General features: G+C 41.1%; 2 long non-coding RNA genes and 1 pseudogene across 3 annotated transcripts in view; 1 reads left to right on the forward strand and 2 right to left on the reverse strand.

The window, feature by feature from the left end:
- The first annotated feature begins 1,871 nt into the window (after nt 1-1,871).
- On the forward strand, nt 1,872-5,328 carry LOC307170715. The gene is made up of 3 exons (XR_013823432.1): nt 1,872-1,940; nt 3,009-3,216; nt 4,854-5,328. It is a non-coding gene; the product is annotated as an uncharacterized lncRNA (long non-coding RNA).
- Nucleotides 5,329-8,089: 2,761 nt separating this feature from the next.
- Nucleotides 8,090-23,512, reverse strand: part of LOC307170713 — a 100,294-nt gene continuing 84,871 nt past the window's right edge. The window contains exons 4-5 of the long non-coding RNA XR_013823428.1: nt 8,502-8,554; nt 8,090-8,278 (exon numbers count right to left, since the gene is read on the reverse strand). This is a non-coding gene — a long non-coding RNA (uncharacterized lncRNA). The remainder of the gene's footprint in view (nt 8,279-8,501; nt 8,555-23,512) is intronic.
- On the reverse strand, nt 20,244-21,822 carry LOC307170860 (caspase-8-like; annotated as a pseudogene). The gene is made up of 4 exons: nt 21,517-21,822; nt 21,275-21,383; nt 20,581-21,034; nt 20,244-20,394 (listed from the first exon to the last, which is right to left on the reverse strand). The product of its transcript is annotated as a caspase-8-like (transcript).

The following is a 23,512-nucleotide window of genomic DNA, read 5'->3' on the forward strand; positions in this document are numbered from 1 at the left end:
ATCAGGCAACCTCTAGTGCCACCCATAACAAAGATTATAATCTTTTAATTTTTAAATGTTTAATTATACCACTACCTTGATATAAAAACTAGTTAACGCTATTGCGATGTTTCCAAAAGTCGTAGAAACAGTGTCGTGCATTTATTATTAATACTTCCGATACTGAAAACCCCCCGGAAATGCGAAAATGGTAACTACCAGAGTCCGCATTTTCGCGGCTAAATTCAAGGTCATGAGTTCAAGAAGTCATCAGTGTTGAGGTTGAGGCTTGGTTGTTTTTATGTACTGTATTTTTTTTTTTTTTTTTTATTACTGCTTGCAAAAAAAGAAAAAGAAAAAAAGAACATGAATCTAACGACAGAGCTTTTACTTCTGCTCATCGATAAGCCAAAGAGGACTACTGCACGACTCATAAAATGGCTTCAGAAAAAGAGACTTCTAGCAAGGAAGATGTTGTGTCGGATATGTGGCCGTCGCATGAAGATGAAAAGACGACATGATACATCAGACGGCTTTCACTGGTAAGTTATGTGTTCTATTAGATTTGTAAATTTCCCTTGGTACGATTTTATTTGACCTCTAAAATGCTATTTTATGTCAATATACATGGTAACTTTCCCCACCTAACACCGTGTCTAGTCTACACCGGGCGCGAGCGGGCGTAACGCGATGCGTCAAAGAATATAACCCATTATAATCAGTAATTGTCTACACTTGATGCGGCGCAACGCGATGTGACACAACAAATTCCCGACAGTAAACTGATTCCCCTTTCTATTTCTGACATAGTCCAAGTGCTTTGCAATGGTCCATTTATTGTGTCTGGTGTAGACACGGTGTAACGCTACTGTGGCAATCTGTTATTGGCAGCCTAGTTAGACTATATGTAGTCTATATAGTCTATATGCTTTTGTTAGTGAACTATTTTACAACTAAATTTCTTTTTGGCTATTACATAATAGAAATGGTCACAGAGCAATACATACTTTTAACAGGGCTGCCAACTCTCACGCATTGAGCGTGAGACTCACGCAATTGACACTTTTCACACGCTCTCACGCCACACATCCATTTTCTCACGCACAGAAAAATTGCGGAGCAAAGAGGTACTTTTAATATTAAACTAATTCTCAGCTCTTAGATTTCGTCAATTTTATTACGAAATTCAGACAAAAATACGTTTGGCGCTTGTAAATGTGACGTGACAGATCGCTGAGCGCCTCAGTTCAAGTGCACGTGAACCGATCATCTGTTACTTTTTTATTTAAAGATGCAGTACAACTTACCGAAAGTATACATAATATCGACTAATTTGTGTTTTTCAACCATGGAAAGAGGTCAATATAACAGCAGGAGAACAATTATGCCACATAACGTTACATTTACCTCAGGAAAGCCATTTAATTACCGCATGTTAACTGAATAGAAAAAATAGCTAGAGAGGAGATTTTGCTGAGCACTATATTACATATCTATTATATTTTTACTTATGTCATTAAATAATTGTTATTATAACAAAAACTACATTATATTTAATTTAATTTGTTATTTTTAACCTTTAATAATACCAGCAGATTGGGCCCTCTATGTTTACAGCATTAGGTGAGATTATTTTTTTTAATAAAATTAAAAATAAACATGTATCCAAATTAGTCAATATTGAATCAAAATTGGAATCAAATCACAAGAATGGAATTGAAATCTTGAAATTTTTGTCAAGCAATAATAAAAACTGTATCCTACCAGTCATTGTACATTGTAACATGTTGTCACTACACTTCATAAAATTCTATTTAGTTACCAAATGTTTTGACAATCACAATTACACTTATTGTGATGCAATATTTGTTTTGACAAATAGGCAGTAGGACTGTCAGAGCAAAATCACTCTTTCAGAATTCAAAAAGATCCCTGTCTTCATGGATGACATTTATTTACCGGTAAGTCAACATTGTTTCCCCAACCCAAGTGGACTTCAGTAGGCTGCATGTTTGACCTGGCTTAGGGAGTAACTTCGCAATCAGGATACAAATAATTGGAACTTTAATAATTAACAGTTACATAAAAATAAAAACTATTAAGATTATTGGCACACTTTGACAAAAAAAAAAAAAAGGAATACATTTATTATTGCATTTTTCCAATTACAACAAAACAAATTCATCTTTTGACATAATGCAATGTAGATGTGTGCATGAGGTAAGAGTTACTGTACCTTATAGTTCTGATTTTCTTTTACCTGTCATGACTCATGTGAGTCACTTCCTGGAATATCCATAATGGATTAAATGTACCACATTATGTTTAAGTTTGTTTAATTCAATGCATTTGTTTTAATTGCATTTGGTTAAGAAAAAAATTACTAGGCCTAAACATGACATTTAACATGAGAGAGACATTTTGTTTTAAATCTAAAAAGTACAGAAACATTGTATATTAAAAACACTTTTTTACTTGACTTTATTTACATATCTGACCTTGAAGTAATCCAGAAAAAAAAAAAAAAAAAACGATTATGTTGATTTCATATTGTTCTATATAGGAATACATTTTTACAATAAACCTCCAAACCTGAATTTGACATAATCTTACCTAACCGGAAATGCCACATGGTTTGTTCCAAGAACCATCTGGGTTGTCGTCCTAAACTATTTACAAAAGGGTAGACATAGGTGATTGGATGAATGTCTGTTTATCATGGACTAACTTCAACCAATCCAAATAACAAACCATACCTGAGGAAACAGAATTGAACTCCTGCTAAAGCTAGTTGGTTGGAGAATTAAAACATATTTGCCAATGAGAAGAGCCTTCAGTGCCATTCTTTGCTTTCAATAAAGAAATACTCTCCAGTCTTGATATAACAGATGCTGTATACTAATTTTGTTATTTTTAAATGAACAGTCTCTTCTGTCATCACACCTAAAACACCACATAACTTCTGGGCATGTTAAATGCAGTCTGTAATTTGAAAAATAACTAAGCTATGCACTTATCTTCACTACCAGGTTTTCTCAGGGCTTGCACCTCAGACAAATCGACATGATGCAAGATGGGATTGCAAGAAGTTCCCGAACTATGTCCAAGATGGCTGCAACTCTAAGAAAGGTCTGCAAGTGTGCTATGAGGCGTTATACAAGAAGAAGTGGGCAAATTATAGGACATTCCAGAGAATTTGCTGTTATTGACGAAAGCAGCTTCCGTCATAAACGTAAGGTGAGTTAAAGGGTGACAGCTCAGTTTTCTCTCCATTACCATAGAATATTAACATGCTGAAGTCACAAAGGATTAACCTACAGTGGAGATCAAAACTAGTGAACAATTTATGAACACTTGATTTTTTTATCATTCAAAATTTGAAGGAATTTTAGTTGTCGCCTTACCGTGCTAGTAGAACAGTGTTTTACAAGCGAAATAAAGGAACTTCAACAAAAAAAACTTATTTTGATCAAAATTAGAGAACCGCAATGATTGTAGCACAAATAAAGATTACAACTAAATTTTCTGACGATTACAGCAGTCAAATATTAGTAGGAAGTGTACAGGTCCTTTCTTTGAATGACTTCAGCACATCTGCGGCCATAGGACATCACCGGTCTCTCACACTGCTATGCCGTGATCTTGAGACCTCTCCTCTTCCATTCTCTTCCACAGTTCGGTAACTGTAGTGGGTTTCTTAGCCATAACTTTGTCACAAAGGATTTTCCAGAAATTTTCAATCGGGTTTAGATCAGGTCTTTGGGCTGGCCCTTTAATTATTTCAATGCTTTCAGCTTGCTTTCATCTCTGAAGTGAACTTTGGACCGGTTCTCCTCGGTCCACTCAACATGATCCTCAGCAACAGTTATTCTAGCCTTTTGATGAGAGCTTTGGTCACTGCAGTCCAAATTCAAATTCTCTTGAATGTTGAGAAACTGTATGTCGAGGCAGATCCTTATCCTGTTCAGCGCTGAACTGACAAGCGATTCCAGCTGCAGTGTTGAACCGATTGTCATTATCCTGTCCTCTCATGCATTTGTCTTTTGTGGATGACCAGCCTTTTGGGGGACTTGAATGAGTTAGAGACATTGTAAAATGCAATATTCTAGAAATCACAGACTTGGAACTACGACTTCTCTTGCTATGGCAGAAAAGGGTCATCCCTTTGGCCTTCATCTGGACAACCAGCTGTCGGAGGGTTTCAGTCACTTTAGAACGGCTCACTATCTTGCTAAGTCAGTGTAAAATTAGGCTGCTAGTTAAATAGGGTGTGTCAGATGATTAAGAAACTGGATGCCAGATTAACACAAATAACTGGGAGGTATCTGACAGTGCTGTCTAATTTTGATCAGTGTTCTTTTCAAGTATCTCATTTAAGTTTTTATACTGCGCTTCAGAATATATGAAATATGCTTAAAAAAAACTACACTTTCACTCCTGTTCAGATAACTTCAAATGACCTTGAAATTTAAGACATTGTAGGTTGTTCTCTAATATTGATCTCCACTGTATTTTAATAATCACTTTTGTGCATTAAGTTAACCTAATTACAACAATTAAAAAAAATAAAAAAAAAGTTTAAACTATGTGCTGCTGAAGACAGTCATCATTATTCATGGTAACTGCATTTGCTCTCCTCTTTAATACTAACTTCTGCCAACTTTGAGCAAATGACAACAGAGACAAATTATTTTTGTAAGTAATAGTATCTAATACATATTTTGATCCATTATAGACATGCTAAGCATGCATATGCATTTTTAAGTGCTTAAATGCAAGCCGTTTCATTACTTTTGCCATGGAGTTATATTTTGTTTTTGTGTCAGGTCTTTGCAGACTAGACGTGTTCTAATTTAATATTCCGTTTATTACAGTATGGCAGAGGGAGGGCAGCCACAACTTGGAGACGAAAAAAATGGGTCTTCGGCATACTAGGAGTAAAGGATGAGCGACGCCATCCAGTCTTACGACTTGTAAAGAGAAGAGGAAGGCAGAATCTTGTACCAATCGTGGTCAAGCATGTGCGACCTGGCACCACCATTATAAGTGATGAATGGAGAGCTTATAGAGGTGCATTAGCTGCCATGGGCTACACTCACTTTAGAGTAAATCACAGACAGTGGTTCGTGGATCCCCATAGTGGAGCCCACACCCAGCATCTCGAGAGAGCATGGCTAAAATACAAGTCTACTATTTGGAGACTTAGAGGAAACAGAACAGAAAAAATCCTGAAGCAACACCTCTCGGTCATTGAATGGACTCACTGGCTGGCTGGCAAACATAGCCAGGGTCCCCTTGGTAGACTGTTAAAAGACATTCATCATCACTATCCAGTGTAGGAGTTTACCACAAAACACACGTTTTTTTTTGTTGTTTTTTTATGACTTGGTGTTTTTATAAATCTTTTTCTAAAAAATTAAAGGTGTTACATTACAATGTAATGTGTTATGGAAATGTGTTTTTGTAAAGTGTTTAATAAACAGCTTTTATAAACTCAAGTGATGGTTATTAATGATAAATTAATCATTAGCTAATGGTTTGCAAATATATAATTATGTTGTGACTTTACTTGTTGAGGCACATTATTATTAACTAGTCATTTAGTAATTGTAGTAATTTACACATGAATTTGCACTAATAATGCAGTAATTAAGCATGTATTAATGCATATTAGTTTACCTGTATTGTCTGGAAGATGAAATACAAGGCTTTGGCTCATTGTGGTAATTAACATATTAATTAACACTATTAGTTAAAAAAATGAGTTATTAGGGAATTAATCCACAATGACATATTTAATTAATAACAATTCATGTATGAACTAATATATTAACCAGACATACTCTTAATTAGTTCCTAATGTGGTAATCATTAATGAATAGTTTAGATCAGTGATTCCCAACCCCCGGTCCCCGGACCGGTGCCGGTCCGTGGACCCGTTAGTACCGGGCCTTGAAATATTCCCAGAATAATATTTATTTTTTTATTTTTTTATAATAATAATAATTTTCTTTTTTATATGCTTTTTTAAGTGCTATGACGTCATGTTATTTAATCCAAAACCTAAACAATAAAGAGATTAAAATGTGTTTCTTTGAGCGCCTTGCGATTGCTTAGCAACGCGTCATATCTGAACGGACTGCAAAAAAGCGCGCTGTACCTGAAGTGACAGGGAAGTGGAGAGATGAGCGGGCCGCGATATTTTTTTCAATGGCTAATTTCATTGCGGACAGTTCTGGTAAAAGGAAAGGCGATGACCAACTCGAAAATAGCGAGAGAGAAAAAGTCACGCTTCATAAATACGATACCTCATACATTAGGTATGGATTTACGACAACAGGCGATTCCGTGGCGCCAAATCCGTTGTGTATTATTTGTGGTGAAAAACTGTAAGCTGGTTTTCGTTCATATTTGTAAAGCAGACCTTTTTAAATTTCGTTTTATTGTATCCTGGAATTTTTGTGCATTGTTTTGGATGCATATGTTTTTTATGGATGCTCAGGAAGAACAGCTGGTCTTGTGCACAGCTACAAATATAGTAATATCAATAAGCAGTTCATGCTCACATTAAAATAGTTTTGTTCTCATTGGTCTGATTTGGTATTTTTTGTTAAAGGTTAAAGTTTAATCTCTAATTTTATACTTTTAAAAATGATTGGCTGAAATCACTAAGTTATGTGTTTGCTATTGTATTCTGAAACTGTCTGATTGTTGAAACTGGCACTTATTTTCATACAATTAGCCTTTGTTGTCACCTGTTGGTGTGTGAAAACACTAAGTTGCTGTTGAAGTGATTGTCTTTAGTGGTTCTGGAGAGATTTGACAGGTGAAATGGACTGGTATTTTCATACAATTTGCCATTACTGCCACCTGCTAGTGAGTGAGTGCTGTGTGAGTTGCTTTTGAAGTAGACCTAATTGTATGGCAGTAAAGGGAAATATTTTGTGAACCGGTCTGAAAGTTTAAAAAGATTGGTATATTCATACAAGTAGCCTTTGTTGCCATCTAGTTCATTATGCAAATGATAGGCTGTTACTGTTTTACACAGTGATATGTTCCAAACGATGCATCTTAAAATTGACAACTGGTCCCTGGAATTTTTTTTATGAATATGCTGGTCCCTGGCACAAAAAAGGTTGGGAACCCCTGGTTTAGATAATCATGAGTTACACATTAATTCAGTATTATCTGTGCATTAGTTAAGCATGAATTAATGCTTATTAGTGCACCCGTATTGTAAAGTGTTACCGAAATGTCTAGGCGTTTTTTTTTTTTAAAGGCCATTAGGAGACTCCAAATAGACACCTGGTAACCAAATGACATAAGGAGTCAACACTACATATGTATAGCAATTCAAACCACACAAGAAAAACTATTTCAGAACAACATTTGAACATTCTTACTAAAAACTCTTATTTTGAACAATTTGAATACCGTAACAGTGATTTTCAGTGAAAACATTGGAATTAATGCCAGATTCCAGTCATCTGTGTCAGTGAAGACCTATTTTAAGAAAAAATTAACAAAACAAAAGTGGATTTCAGTTTGAATCAAACATTAGAGACAACTATTAGCAGCATCAATATTCCTTCACATTACAACTATAAACATATTCTTGCCATATACCTTATTGCTCTGATGCATCTTAATGTCAGTGCCACCATTTTCTCTCAAGATGCACAACAGTAATGTTTTTATTCTAAGACACATTTATAAAAGTTTCTTAAATGTCCTAATCGAATTTAGGTTTAACCATCTAAGCCGTCTTAATCTAAGCCGTCTGTGAAACCAGGCCGTCGGACTATATTTACAATGTGAATTAATGTTAAGTACAAGTACTATAAATATATAAGAATGAAAGGCATCTCACCTGTTTATAATACAATATATTGGATTATTTTCATATTTTGCACTTGTTTACAGTCATTTATTAATATTTTGTCTTGTGCAAAGTAATAGACTTTAAGCACATGCTAACATTACATTTTTACTGAAATGTAAAGAGTGAACTCAGTCTAAACCCATCTATTGTCATGTAACTATCCCACCAAAGACACGGAGAAACTGATTACAAGACAAACACTTACAAAGAGTAACAATCACTTCAGCCTTTATTTCAAATTCATCTTATTTACAAATAGTACAAAGATCATCAATTCAGTTTAACATTTCATATCCCGAAAACACAATACAGTGATTATCTCTGATAATCTGCAAGTAAACTTGTGTTAACAGCAAACACTGATCATTTAAATCAGGAACAGATCTTAATTCCTTTAGATCTTCACACACACCTCTCCTACAACGAAAGAAAGCACAGTCAAACACACACCACAACATTAATAGTAAGTTAAGAGAAGTGTAGCAGGCTTCTTTGTCAGATTTCTGTAGACCATCTCAACAAAAATCAGTGCCAACCCTGCAGATGCTCTTCCAAGAGTAAAGACACCACAGCAGAGGAGCACGTCTGCCATGATGGTATCAGCTTGGATCATAACACTGAGGAGCGGATTAAAGGTTACCTGCACTAGGACGATCTCCATGACCTTTCAACTCAGTGTTCATTCATCTCTTCCTGCAGAGAAGGGGAAAAGGCTGATATTCACAACCCGTTTTACTTTGTGCATTAAGCAAAGGGGCCACTGATAAATAGAAACTTCAATGAACAACATTTATTAAATCTATTTATTAAATAGAAATCTTTTGTAACATTATAAATATCTTCACTGTCACTTTTGCTCAATTTAATGCATGCTTGATGAATAATAGTATTAATTTCTGTAATCTTAAAGGAGACATATATCATGCTTTTAAATCGTCCCTTTTAACATATAAATCATACATTTGTAGTCTATATAAAGCGGAACTGCAATGCTTGGGTCTGAATTCCTCATTATTATAGCTCCACAGGCCCCTTTTCTACCCCTTTTCTGATGTGCGTCTGAGAGCAACTCGTTTTGGTGCGGTCTCTTTAAATACAACTGAGACACTTCATACCCCGCCCCCTCTCCAGGATGCAGAGGTGACACTCGGTTCAACTCCACCCCGTTCGGCCATTTTTGTAGTCTGATAGCAGAGATACGATTATCTAGCGGCACAGAAACTTTTTATTCACACGTTATTAACAAAATGTCAACAACGGAAGACTTGTCCAGCCAGCCTTACATGTTCGAGCCAGAGTCGGAGCCGGAGCGAAATGAAAATGAAGACGACGAACCTGCAGAACGTCTTCATATGGATGTATCGCAATGGTGTGTTACTGTATTTACACATGAAACTTTGGTCTTCCGACCTTTTACCACCGTGTCGATTTATTTTGATTAATATGTGCGAGGGAGAGAGAGCAAGACAGCGTCTAGTTTGGAGACGGTGTCTTGTTTACATTTTCGCCTGGCTCCGAAGAGAGAGAGAGTGCGTGCGCGCGACCGGGTCTCTCTCTCTGCTCGTTCTTTCAGTTAAACATGCTCCTGTCACAAGCGCGGCAGTTCATCTACATTAGACGGTGTAATGAAGCGTGTGGGTTACTACATCCAACAACCGAACATTTTAACTTACCCTCTCGTAACTTCTGCATCCTTTAGCTTGGACTACAAAATTGCAGCGAGAAATAGAAATGGCGGATTGCTCGAAGTGTTGGGCCGGAAGTCAATGTCCTTATTTGGCAGTTCCGCTGCAAATACTGTGACGTAATAGTTCACAAAACGTCATAGATAACAGAAAAATCTGAACAGGTTGAAAAATATGACCAAAACAGAATATAAAGATATCAACGAAGCACCTGAAGAGAATAATTTCAACTTTTCTGTACTTCTAAACACTCCAAATATACAACAAAATGCATTTAAGGGCTAAAAAAGTGGATTTAGCATGATATGTCCCCTTTAACACAAATCTTTGAATGGTGTCACGGTTTCCACAAAAATATAAAGCAGAACATGTGTTTTCAATATTAGAGTGATTTCTGAAGGATCATGTGACACTGAAGACTGGAGTAATGATGCTGAACATTCAGCTTTGATCACAGAAATAAATTACACTTTACTATATATTCACATAGAAAACAGCCGTTTTAAATGTTAATAGCTACTATTTTTTACAATATTACTGTTTTTACTGAATCTTTGATTAAATAAATGGAGCCTTTAAAGGAGAACTCCGGTCAATTTTAACATTGAGCTCATTTTTTTGTACATTTGGAGTGCTGTCAATACAGAGAACAACGACAAAAATCGGTGTTGCCTACACCGAGTTATTCTATTTTAAAAATTTGCACCCTGTTGACTTCAATGGGGCAAGTACTAAACCTGCTTTTAGCCTCTTAACATCCTTGATGTGTCATTACAAGTGCACAGAAAATGTGAGTGATTCCTTCTGAGTGAACACGAGTGAGTCTGACTGCAGTAGATGTGAAAGAAATGTATAAAAATGATGTTATTTAAGCCAGCGCAAATACCTTTGTTTACATCCTGTTTTTCGGTTGAAGTCCAAAGTAGTCGATTGCCGAGTTCACGCGCGTGATCATAGGTATTAAACCTATGCGTGTGAACTCTGCAATCGACTACTTTGGACTTCAACCGAAAAACAGGATGTAAACAAAGGTATTTGCGCTGGCTTAAATAACATCATTTTTATACATTTCTTTCACATCTACTGCAGTCAGACTCACTCGTGTTCACTCAGAAGGAATCACTCACATTTTCTGTGCACTTGTAATGACACATCAAGGATGTTAAGAGGCTAAAAGCAGGTTTAGTACTTGCCCCATTGAAGTCAACAGGGTGCAAATTTTAAAAATAGAATAACTCGGTGTAGGCAACACCGATTTTTGTCGTTGTTCTCTGTATTGACAGCACTCCAAATGTACAAAAAAATGAGCTCAATGTTAAAATTGACCGGAGTTCTCCTTTAAGAGCAGAAGAGACGACTCTTAAAAAATTAAACAATTGTATTGTTTTCAAACTTTCGATAGGTACTAGGGCTGCACGTTTTCAAGTTTTTCATTAACCGTTAACCGAGGCCCTTAGCGGTTAATACTCGGTTAACCATAGTGTGCGCGCCGCAACCCCGAGATAGGCGTAATTTGAGGGGGCGACATGTCCCCACCACTATTTTCTAAGGTCGATATTGTCCCCACCACTTTTGAAACATCTCGCGGCACGAATACCAATACAAATAAACAAAACATCTCCAGTTAACTAGCAGAGCATTCATTTCGTTCGTTTTTTTTTTTTAGGCGATCTAGCGCTGAAATGTTTTGTTTTTTAAATCAAGTGATCAAAGTGCTCGTTGCCGCTGCGATCGAGAAGGGTCTTGTAAAACGTGCTGAGGTATTATTAATTCGTGGCCACGAAACAATTCACCTGAATATTCACCAATTCACAAAAAAAAGGTCTTTAGCATTCACTAATTAATATATCACACTGTTTTTTGGACACGTTGTAATTCGTTAAATCAAAATGAGGGAGGGAATTAGTTCGACGTGTCCACGATTTATTAAAACGAGGGAACAAATAAGTCGTCGTAACAACTAATTACTTAGATCAGTGGACAGGGCGCATAAGAACAAACAGTGAGAGAGCCCCGGCCGCGCGCGCGCGCACTCTCACCGCCTTCAAACAACACGAGCGCTGTATTGCTCTCTCTCCCTCGCGCATATCAACACTATAGTAAAAGGTCGGAAGACCGATTGTGTTTTATAGATTAGTAGTTTGTTCATATAAAGTGTTTGATTAGCAAGTACATGTTTAGGAAATGCATAACACAAATTGTATGGGTTAATGTAGGGTAGACTGTGTACAGTTGAGACATGTGTACAGTTGAGACACCTTAAATAACTTGCGCGCGCAGCATGCACAATTTGTGATTTTTGCTGTGCACATGCGTATTAGTGTCCTCTTTTATCCTGCAAAATCTGAAGACTGGACGCGTCTCCGATCAGAAGATATCTGCAAAAGTTTTTTTTCTAAGGGAAGGCTTGCATCGTTTTTTGCGCACTCAACTATGAATAACTTATAATCCTTATGTGACTGTTAAACGTAACTGGTACCATTACAAACGTTATTCTGTGCCCTAAAAATTGGCATATTTCATGGTATTGGGTCATGCAAGCTCAATGCAAAATCTAGAGAAATGTGAGAAGTGGCCAGCGGGGGATAGTTGAGACACAAGTGTCTCAACCGTACCCCAATGGAGTTATATTACAAAACGTACTCGGTTACTAATGTAACCTCGGTTCTCTCTAGAAGAGGGAACGAGTATTGCGTAAGGTTAGCTTACGCATCGGGAAAGTCTTCTTTCTTCGAGATCTGAAGCCAAAAAATTATCCTTAATTTTGTATACATTGTCAACGCAGTGCAGCAGCCGACAGACCTAGGCAGGCTGTATAAGCGTGCTCATTGGCTGCTCGGCGGCAACTGCTTAAGCCTATCGGTGAGCGCTCTGAACGCGGCAACCAATGAGGGCGCTTCGCGCCCTCCACACCCTTCTAACCGTCAGAATGGGTGTGGCCAGCGTGTATATATTCAGCGCTCATAGGCTAAAATTCTGGTTTTCGCAGTCTGAAGCGCAAAAGCTCGTGGCGCGACACGGCAGGTTACGCAATACTCGTTCCCTCTTCTAGAGAGAACCGAGGTTACATTAGTAACCGAGTACGTTCTCTTACGAGAGGTCTCTCGTATTGCGTAAGGTTAGCTTACGCATCGGGAACCCTTTGTCAACGCCGTGTGCGCCGAGCATCCAGCCCATGAATCCCAGGGAAACCGGGGAAAACACTCTGCTGGGAAATGTGGCCGGTCGGAGAGACGGGCCAGCGCAGTACAGGCACTTCATGCAGCATATGAAATAGAGCGGCGCGGCCGGTCTATAAACATATAACAGTACAAATAGTAGGGCCGGCAGAGCGAGCCCATACAGTACATAAGCACTCATAAGGGTAGGAGAAAAACGACATAGTCGGTCTCACATGAAGGGAAAAATTCCCGCGCGACAGAGAATAATACGGGCGGCCAGCAGCGCGGGCCAGCACCGACAACAGCGCGTAACGGGAAATAGGAAACAGAGCGGATCAGCCGGTCTGAGTCAAACACTTCACCCTGAGTATAGTACCAGAATAGCACCAGCATATGAACGTAGTCTGCACACGAGAAATGGGCAGAGCATACATGTCACTTATGCTGACAGTATTTTTGCCTGTAGGGCAGGAACTTCCAGGTTATAAAACCTCACGAATGTTGATGGGGAGGCCCAGCCCGCCGCCATACAAATACCGTGATTAGAAATTCCGCTGGACCAGGCCCACGACGAGGCCATGCCTCTAGTGGAGTGGGCTCTGATGCCCAGAGAGCACTGCAGGTGTCTGGAGGCATAAGCTGCTGCTATCGCGTCCACTATCCACCTGGACAAGCTCTGTTTCGAGGCGGCAAGACCCTTGGTGCGTCCGCCTAAGGAAACAAAGAGCTGCTCTGAACGCCTGAAAGCGGCGGAGCGCGTGATGTAAACTCTCAGCGCCCGGACAGGGCATAGGAGGTTATCACTGTCCCCACTGTCGGATGCTGGCAGAGCCGAGAGGGACATAACTTGTGCCCTAAACGGGGTTCCAATCGCTTTGGGGATGTAACCGTGTCTCGGTCTGAGAATGACTTTCGAGTCATTCGGCCCGAACTCAAGACATGCAGGGCTAACAGATAGCGCGTGCAAATCACCCACTCGTTTGACTGAAGACAGAGCTATCAGAAAAACGGTTTTAAGCGACAGATACTTTAGATCCGCGGATTCAAGCGGTTCAAAGGTAAAAGCCTCTAGGGCCGCTAGGACCAAGGACAGATCCCACGAGGGAACCGAGGGGGGCCGCGGGGAATTCATCCGTCTAGCTCCTCTGAGGAAGCGGATAATGAGCTCATTCCTTCCCATTGCCCGGCCGCGCGTCGTCTCAGCGAACGCTGCAATAGCGGCCACACATACTTTGAGCGTGGAAGGGGATCTGCCCTTTTCCAACAGCTCTTGTAAGAAGGAGAGCACCCGCGGGACCCCGCATGCGCGCGGATCCAAGTTTTTAGTAGCGCACCATTTAGAAACACCGACCATTTAGACGCGTAGAGCCGTCTCGTGGAGGGGGCTCTCGACTGTGTGATCGTGTTCACGACCCCTTCTGACAGGTCAACGGGTATCCGTTGATCACCCATGCATGCAGCGACCAGCGCTCTGGATGGGGATGCCAGATCGATCCACCGGCTTGGGAGAGGAGATCCTTTCTCACCGGGATCGGCCATGGGGGTGAGTGCGACAGCCTCACTAGCTCTGGGTACCAAGTTTGGTTTTCCCATCGCGGGGCTATAAGCAGCACTGAGTGGTGCGTTTCTCTGATCCTCGAAATGACCTGTGGCAACAGGGAGATCGGAGGAAAAGCATACAGCGGGAGGCTGGGCCATGTCTGGGACAGCGCGTCCTCGCTCTTCGAATAAAACTTCGGGCATTGAGCATTGTCTTAGACGCAAAGAGGTCGATTTCCGCTCTGCCGAATAGGCGCCAGAGAAACTGGACTGTCTGGGGGTGCAGAGACCATTCTCCCGGGGGAATGTTGTCCCTGGACAGTCTGTCTGGACCGACATTCAGGTGGCCCGGCACGTGCGCGGCTCTCAGCGAGCGCAGCGAGCGGAAAGCCCACACGAGAAGGCGTTCTGTCAGCCTGCACAGATTCCTGGATCTGACACCGCCCTGTCGGTTCACATAGGATACCACGGACGTGTTGTCCGAGCGGACTAGCACATGGTGATCCCGTATGAATGGGAGGAAGCGCCTGAGCGCGTTCTCGACCGCTATCATCTCCAAACAGTTTATGTGGAGGCATTTTTCCCGGTCTGACCACAGGCCAAAAGCCGGTTTGCCCTCGAACAGAGCGCCCCAGCCTGAGGTGGAAGCGTCCGTCGAGATAACTTTGCGGTGTGAGATAGCTCCCATTGTCACTCCCCGCTGGTACCAGTCGGCCGCTAACCAGGGCTTCAGAGCTGAAACGCAGCTCTGAGTCACTCTGATGTGGATACCGCCGGAAGCCCATGCTCTGTGAGGCACTCGGGCATTCAGCCAGCGTTGTAGCGGGCGCATTCGTAAAAGACCCAGCCGAAGCACTGCTGCGGCTGAGGCCATACAACCTAGTAACCTCTGAAATGTTTTGAGAGGTACGGTGCTGCCCGGCCGGAGGGACGCGGCCAGGCGTCGAATGCAGCGCGCGCGCTGTGTCGACAGGCGGGCCGTGTACTGATATACCTGACCGTCGAAGGCGAATCTCAAGAATGGCCTGTGACGGGGTATTATCAGGATCTGAAAAGCACGCGTCTTTTAGATCGAGAGATATAAACCAGTCCCTCGGGCGAATTTGCGCGAGAATTTGTCTGGTTGTGAGCATTTTGAACGGTCTTCTCATAAGAGCCTCGTTCAAACGTCTCAGATCCAAAATTGGTCTGAGAGCTCCGTCCTTCTTGGGAACGAGGAAATAACAGCTGTAAAAGCCCGACTCGCTCATGGAAGGGGAAACCGGTTCTATAGCCCTTTTGCACAGAAGTGTAGCTATTTCTGCTCGAAGTAGATGTGCTACTTCCCCATTCACTCTGGTCTCGATACGCGCTTGAAAGCGCGGAGGGCGGCGAGCGAACTGCAGAGTATAGCCCTGTTTTACTGTGCTTAGCACCCGTTCTGATGCGCCTGGAATAGTTTCCCACGCTTTTGCGTGTGCAGCCAGGGGCAGAATGGCCTCCGGGCTCTGATCGCCGCGCATCGCGGGCTCGAGAGCTCGAAACGGAGGGGCGGGCGCGGCGCGCGCGCTCTTGGTGCTTAGATACGGCGGATCGCACGCAGCGATAGCTGGCCGTTTTACACACAGTGTCCCGGTGGCTTTAGACGGGGAACATAAAGTGTGAGGCGCGACGCGCGATGGCGGCGTCAGGGGCGAAAATGTTCGTTAGTATGTGTGAGCGCTCGAGGGCGGGCACAGGACTTACATTCAGGGGCGGGCGCGGCGCGGGTGCGGCGCGCGCGCTCTTGGTGGTTAGATACGGCGGATCGCACGTAGCGATAGCTGGCCGTTTTACACACAGTGTCCCGGTGGCTTTGGAACATATAGTGTGAGGCGCGACGCGCGATGTCGGCGTCTGGGCGAAAATGTAGTTAGTATGTGTGAGCGCTCGAGGGCGGGCACAGGACTTACATTTAAAACATGACCGGTCGTGCGAGGCCGTGTGACAGAGCGGGCAGTGAGTAGGTGTGGGCACGGAGAAGTGGACACGTGACCTACTTTTAACACTAAAGCGGCTTTTGCCTGCTTCATGAGAGTGGGCTCTGTGAGAGACACGGGATGTATAGTGCTTGTGTACAGGGGTGAGCACAGAACGTGGGCACATTCACTGTACTAGAAACACATACGGCGTCAGCCGTGCAACCAGACATTATGCTCTTTTGAAATTTTTCTGGGTTGCCGTGAGAACGGCGGATGCGCGCAGGCGAGCGGGTAGATACCGGCTCGTTGACTGCGGGGTAAACAGCTGCAGTAGCCGTGGCAACGGGGACTGACAGAGCGTTAAGCTTCGACGGTGGTCCAGCCGCAGGGCTGCGGGATTTAACCGTCTTTTCTTCTCTCGTGTTTAGACGCTCAAAAATACTCGAGCACCCTGAGAAGGTGTGGTGCGAGAGGCGGGTTCGCTTTCTGTAAGTAAGAAAGACTGGCCGCGAGCTCGGAGAAGCAAGCAGCATAAATTTTTATCTGCCCCGAGAGCTGGGATCGAACGCGGATCTCTCGCATGAAAGCGTATGATTCTGCCACTGAGCCACAGGGGAAAACACATAAGCTTTCAGTTAGCGCGAGCATATAAAAAGCGACCTCATGTGTCGCGTCGGCGTTTGTTTGCAGGCGTGCGTGTGTTTAAAACAGGCTCGTTTACTGCAATAGTAATATTTCCAGTCGCCTGAACTTAAGAGGGGACTGAGAAATGTGTGAGGATTGGCGGTTGTCCAGCCGTAGCGAGACTAACTCTCTTCTCTTTTCGCCGGTGAGTGAGGCGCGCACGCTGAACGCTGCTCGTGACCGTCCGCTTTTTCATCCCTTGAACGGCGCAATCTGCGCGGCCCAACGAGGGAGAGAGCGGGCTTGTTTTCTGTATGTAAGAAAAACTGGCCGCGAGCTCGGAGAAGCGAACAGCATAAACTTTAACTGCCGCGAGAGCGGGGATCGAACCCCGGTCTCTAGCTTGACAGTCTAGGATTCCGCCACTGAGCCACAGGGGAGAATACATTAGTACTCGGTTAGCGTCATCATGTCTTGTGACGGCGTTTGCTTGCAGGCGAGCGTGTATTTGTAACAGGCTCGTATACTGCAATAGTAATATTTCCAGTCGCCTGAACTTAAGAGGGGACTGAGAAATGTGTGAGAAATGGAGGTTATAGTCCAGGCCACGGCGGGACGAAAACACTCTGTTCCCCTTTCACCGGTGAGTGACGCGCGAGGACGGAGTAGCTTTCTTGTAACGTAAAGAGAGCTCCAAGACCGTCCGCTCCTGCCATCCCTCGTGAGCGGCTCAGTTTGCGCGGCTCGAACAGAGGGAGAGGAAACTCGCTCCGAGACCGTCCGCTTCTGCCATCCCTTGTGAGCGGCGTAGTTGCACGGCTCGAACAGAGGGAGAGTACGGGTCTCTATCACATTCGCCTCATCTCCTGACGCGGCGGCGGCGCGGGCGAGAGCCGGCGGTTGAGCGGCCGGGAGGGAGAGGGCGAGAGAGAGCTCGAGGGAGAGGTTCCGGCGAGCTCCTCAGTCACAACAGTCTCCGGTGGTCGCTGCGAGCGGCGCTTCTTATTGCGCGGCCCGGCAGGGACAGGCGGAGCGACAGCTTGGTCGAAAGCTTCAAGTCGAGCCCGCAGGGTCGACATTGAAAGCTCTTCGCACTCGGAGAGTGCGGTGGCGGCGTGCCCGCGGCCCAGGCGGAGAGCGCAGAGAGGTGGCGGTCTCCGTTGCTGAGCGGGGCGCGGCACGAGCCGCAAAAACGAGGCGTTTTTACAAAAACGCCTCGTGCTCTTTTAGAGTACACACAGAAACAGTAATAATGTAAAGGATATGTCGCCGGATAGCGTAGCAGGCACGGATGGCTGAAGGCGGCGAAGACGGCCGGCTTCCTCAGGCGCTGTCCTAAGCTTGCTGGTCGCTGGTTTCAACGGCGGCGGCTCTCAAGATCCAGCGATGCGAAGAGCGTCGCTGAAGACAAGAAAATCAGAATTTTAGCCTATGAGCGCTGAATATATACACGCTGGCCACACCCATTCTGACGGTTAGAAGGGTGTGGAGGGCGCGAAGCGCCCTCATTGGTTGCCGCGTTCAGAGCGCTCACCGATAGGCTTAAGCAGTTGCCGCCGAGCAGCCAATGAGCACGCTTATACAGCCTGCCTAGGTCTGTCGGCTGCTGCACTGCGTTGACAATGTATACAAAATTAAGGATAATTTTTTGGCTTCAGATCTCGAAGAAAGAAGACTTTCCCGATGCGTAAGCTAACCTTACGCAATACGAGAGACCTCTCGTAAGAGAACACGCTGTTTATTTGTTCAGTGTTATGATAACAGGTTAAGCGTCATAATTGGCCAGCATAGGATGCAATTAAAAATACAATTTCATATTTATTATATTTAAACTGTATATTATTAATGAATATTGTTAAATATCTTGTTCATGTTTTATAAATTTTAACAGTGCTAATTTACATCAAATTAATGAATTTAGAAAGGATGAATAAACAGACATGTTGCCCAATTGTTATTTTCTTCATTTGTCTTTATTTATTATATTTGCAATGAACATTTAGTTACATTTCCCTCATTAAAAATGGGTGTCTCAACTGTACCATAGTACTGTCTCAACTGTCCCGTACATAGGTACAGTTGAGACAGAGTTAACACAAAAAGCACCTTATTTTTATTCGCTAATTGTGGAAAATATAAACTACTTATGGGTATTATTGATTGATAATATATTAGTCTACAAGCTAATGTAATGTCATGTGGCATTTTATGTGAAAATTCAATTCTTTTCAGTATGTATTTTTGTGTGAAAAATCAAAACTCAAAAAGTCTCAACTGTACACAGTCTACCCTAACGGTAAACGGACTCTGCGGGTAAAACTGTTGTGATGAAACTGCGCATGCGCGGGGTAAAACTGCTGTGGTAAAGCTGTGGCTCTGCAGACAGATATTATTGTGCTGCGATCAGTGGCGCGGATACTATGTTTGTTTCTGGCTCGCGCACAGCCTTCACTCTCGGACGCGCGCTTTCTTTGCCCGCTTCATATTAGAAAACTGGTCTAGCGGTCTCTGGTGGTGCAAAAATGTATTACAACTAAATTCAATGCAAGCCATTGACGCCACTTAACCGAGCAAAATGTTTCACTCGGTTACGCAATTTTTAACGGTTAATCGGTTAACCATGGACACCCCTAATAGGTACTGTATATTTTCAGCCTTATTTTGTGATATATAGATATTGTATAAAATACATGAGAACTTAATGCACAAGTGTTTGTAGTATGAAAAATTGTTATAGTTATTAGTGTTTATTGTTCAGCAGTGTATCTGATTTATCATAGCATTAAAAACAAGAGATGAGATAGAGATAAAAATAAAATATGTCAATAAGACAAAGGTCAGATAAAAAACTGGTATTACACCTGACAAATTCCCCTGGTTATTTCAGTACTTAAAAAAAAAAAACGGTAAGACATAATATAAGACATAATGGCTGTGTTATTTTAATATAACACAGACAACACTTATTTGAAATTGCCAATAAAAACAAATATATATTTTTAACATGGTATTTTATTTGTTTATTTAAAGATGTAATGGTAAAATTAAAGTCCGGACCATTATGACATTTTTACACCTTTTTCACCCATATTTTGACATTTTATTTTCACAAATGTTATTTAAAAACATGAAAGTAGACGCTTTACTTGCATATTTATGTTTATAAAATCACTCTAGTACATTTTAATTTGATGCGGACAGCACAGGACACCAAAATGGTGATGTCTCCTCTTTGACCCATAAACATTTTGTAAAGGTGTAAAACATATCTGCACATAACAGTAATGAATCACTTTTTATTGAAAAGTTACTTTACTCTTTCATGTCTGTCTTTTTTAAAGTAAACGTGCTGTATTAATTCATTTTTTGAGATTCTCTTATAAATTATCCTATTAAAACATCCATGAGAATGACATATCGAGCCATCTTGGCATCACATATGTAAGAGCATTGAGTGGTTCACTGGCTGCAGGATCAGCTTCTTCGTCAGCGCGACTTCATAGACAGGCATTTGTTTGAACCTCATCTTCTCACTGCTAACCTCATCATTCACATAAAGCAGGATTGTCAGGATGTCTGTGCCTCTGGAAACAAAAATAAATCAATAAAATAAATATTTTTTGATAGAACATATAGTTCTGACTTTGTGCATGTGATCGATTTCAGTACACTTTCTTTTCCTTTATAATTATTTTTCTTTTTTTTCTTTATATACTCAAATTTTCATAATGAACAAAACTGCGGGATGCAAAACTGCTGTTCAAACTTACAGTGGACAATGTTTCTCCAGGTTTCTGCAAAGTGACTGAATAAACAGGGTGCCCACAGCTCACTTTCTAAAAGACATGTGACCAGCAGTGGTTGCCCTGGCAATAAGGAAATCTGTGTCCACCTCTATCTCTGACTCTCCATCTTTTGCAGCATCCAAACCAGAGTGATATGTTTTCGAACGACATGCCTGTAGAAAAAACAGTTTTGGTTTGCCGGCAAGGCTTTTGCAGTTAATGCCAGTGAAAGGCTTCCGTATTTCATCAACCGAAACAACGCCACCATCGGTTCCGTAGACTCCTTCTTTTAAGCCATGGGTGAGGACACAGCACACAAAGCAGTCTCCATCTACTGTCGTCCCCAAGTCCTTGAGCAGAATCTTCATTTCAGCAGCAGTTTTATTTCTGTGCACCACCACCTCAAACCCCAGCCAGCAGAAAACTTTGGCAAGATAGTCTGGAGTTGAAAAGATTATAATAAAAATACATCTATAAATATTATCATTTTATAATAATTAAAAATATAGTCTATAAATATTTAGAATTATTGAAGCAAATCTAATTATTGTCTCTCTCTAATTATTTACTAATAGTTTTCTTTACACAATAACAAAGTAAATAACTTAAAATATATAATGCTAACTACCCAAATACAACACAAAATATATAATCATCAAATTGTATTTAAAATACTAACTTTGGTCCTCATCTGATCCCATTCTATCAGACAATTCCCTCGTAAAATTTACATTATTGATGATTACGCAGATACCACGTGGAATTTTTGTCATTTCGTATTGAGAGACCTGATAAAAACACAAATATACTGAAAAAACACATATACACACATCAGTGGAACAGAACATACTTTACTGCAGCATTTACAGCAACCTGAATATATGAATATCAAATATTCATCACCTTCTGCACAAGTGTCACCTCTTGCACTGGAGAATCAAAAATGGCATGATCCTTTAACGCAGGAAAAGTTTCCAATATACAATCCTTTCTTAAATAGTCAATGAACTGACGACAAGTTTCCTCCCCCTTTCCCATGAGTTTGTCAAGAAGGTTGATGATTCTCTTGTCTCTTTCAGGAATATCTGAGAGTCTTGTGTAGTCGTTTTGAGTAATAAGTTTAGCCTGCTGCACATGCTGCAAGATAATATCATGCTCTACAGATAAAGTCTCCAAGAGGAAGACTTTATTTTCGCATATCTTGTTAATGGATTCTTTTTTGGCCATAGTACATAATCAACACAGATGAACTGGAGAGAAGAAGAACATAAATGTTAGTTTATGTCAGTTAGTAATTATAGGCAGAACATCTACAGTAAAAAAAAATTGTTTAAGTTTATTTTAAAGCAAAGAATAATATACAAATTTAGTCAATAGCCAGAGCTGCCAACTCTCATGCATTCACCGTGAGACTCGCGCAATTGACACTTTTCACACGCTCTCATGCCACACATCCATTTTCTCACGCACAGAAAAATCGCGAAGCAAAGAGGACACGGAGACCGACAGACTAGACAGAGCAGGTTACTTATGATATAAAAAAATCTCAACTCTCAGATTCTGTCAATTTAATTACGCAATTCAAACAATAAATACCGTTTTAGCGCATGTTTTTAGCCAATGTTACAAGACAGATCCCTAGCGCACGTGAACCGATCATCTCTATAGTAAATAAACACTGAACAATGAACACTGTTGAAAGATACAGTACAACTTACCCAAATGTATATTCCTCATACATGATATCGATCAATCAGTGTTTTTCATCCGCAGAAAGGGGTCAATAAAACAGCTGGAGAACAATTATGTCACAGAACATTTACCTCAGGAAAGCCATTTAATGACTATTAATATATTAATGACTGTTAATATTAAATCAAATCACAAGAATTGAATTGAATTGCAGTGACATTGTGAAACCTGTGTCAAGCAATAATAAAAAAATGTAGTTTATCAGAAATTTTACCATGTCAACATTGTAACATGTTGTCACTAAACCGAATAAAATTCAGCTTAGTTACTAAAATGTTTTGACAATCACAATACACTTATTGTGGTGCAAGATTTATTTATTTTTTTGTACCTTTTTTTACATTCAGCTTTGGGAAGGGAAGATATACAGGTCAAGATAAAGAGACTGAGAGAAGAAAGAGAGGAGATGGAGATGAGAGAGGAAGAGCAGGTATTGCAAACTGTGCCCAGAATGAATTCATACAAATTGGGCAACTCGTAAAATGTGTACAATTTAGCAAAGATTAAAATTAAATAAAAATGTGATGAAGGGGGCCTTTGAGACATCCGTGCCCAGGGCACATCATCGCCATAATCCATCCCTGAGTGGATGCGAAGCTTTTGAACACTTTTCCTGTGGCTTTTCCTTCCTTCCTTTGATTCATGAATGCATTTTACAACAACATTTTACCAGATTTAGTGGTAGACATATTCACTCTTATTTGTTCCCCCAGTTGTTTTTTTCCACTAAACGTTTAGATTTTATACAATTATTGTGCACTCATGGTTTTTCTAAACTTTTACTGCTGAATTGTACACTAATCTAGTTTATAATAGCATTTTTGTCATAGATTATGATCTTTTTTTTTTTTTCATTTGTTGTTTTTTTATAATGAAGTTGTCTGTATATAGTAAAGTGTGTTTAACACGCAAAAGACTGATTATAAGGTCAACATAGAAATTCTACATTGATTTAAGAAGAAAACTGCACTGTATCAGATCGGTATCGGTCACTCAGAATTTTTGGGATTGGATCTGAAAAAATGGTATCGTTGCATCCCTACTTCAAAAGAAACAAAAACATTTATCTTTACCTCATCCAAATAAATAAAAAGTAAATACATACATACATAAAAGTAATAGCCTACTATTAAACTAGAAGGAAATAACAAAAATATCTATTACC

Source organism: Squalius cephalus (assembly GCF_949319135.1).
Source record: "Squalius cephalus genome assembly, chromosome: 14".
Taxonomy (NCBI): Eukaryota; Metazoa; Chordata; class Actinopteri; order Cypriniformes; family Leuciscidae; genus Squalius; species Squalius cephalus.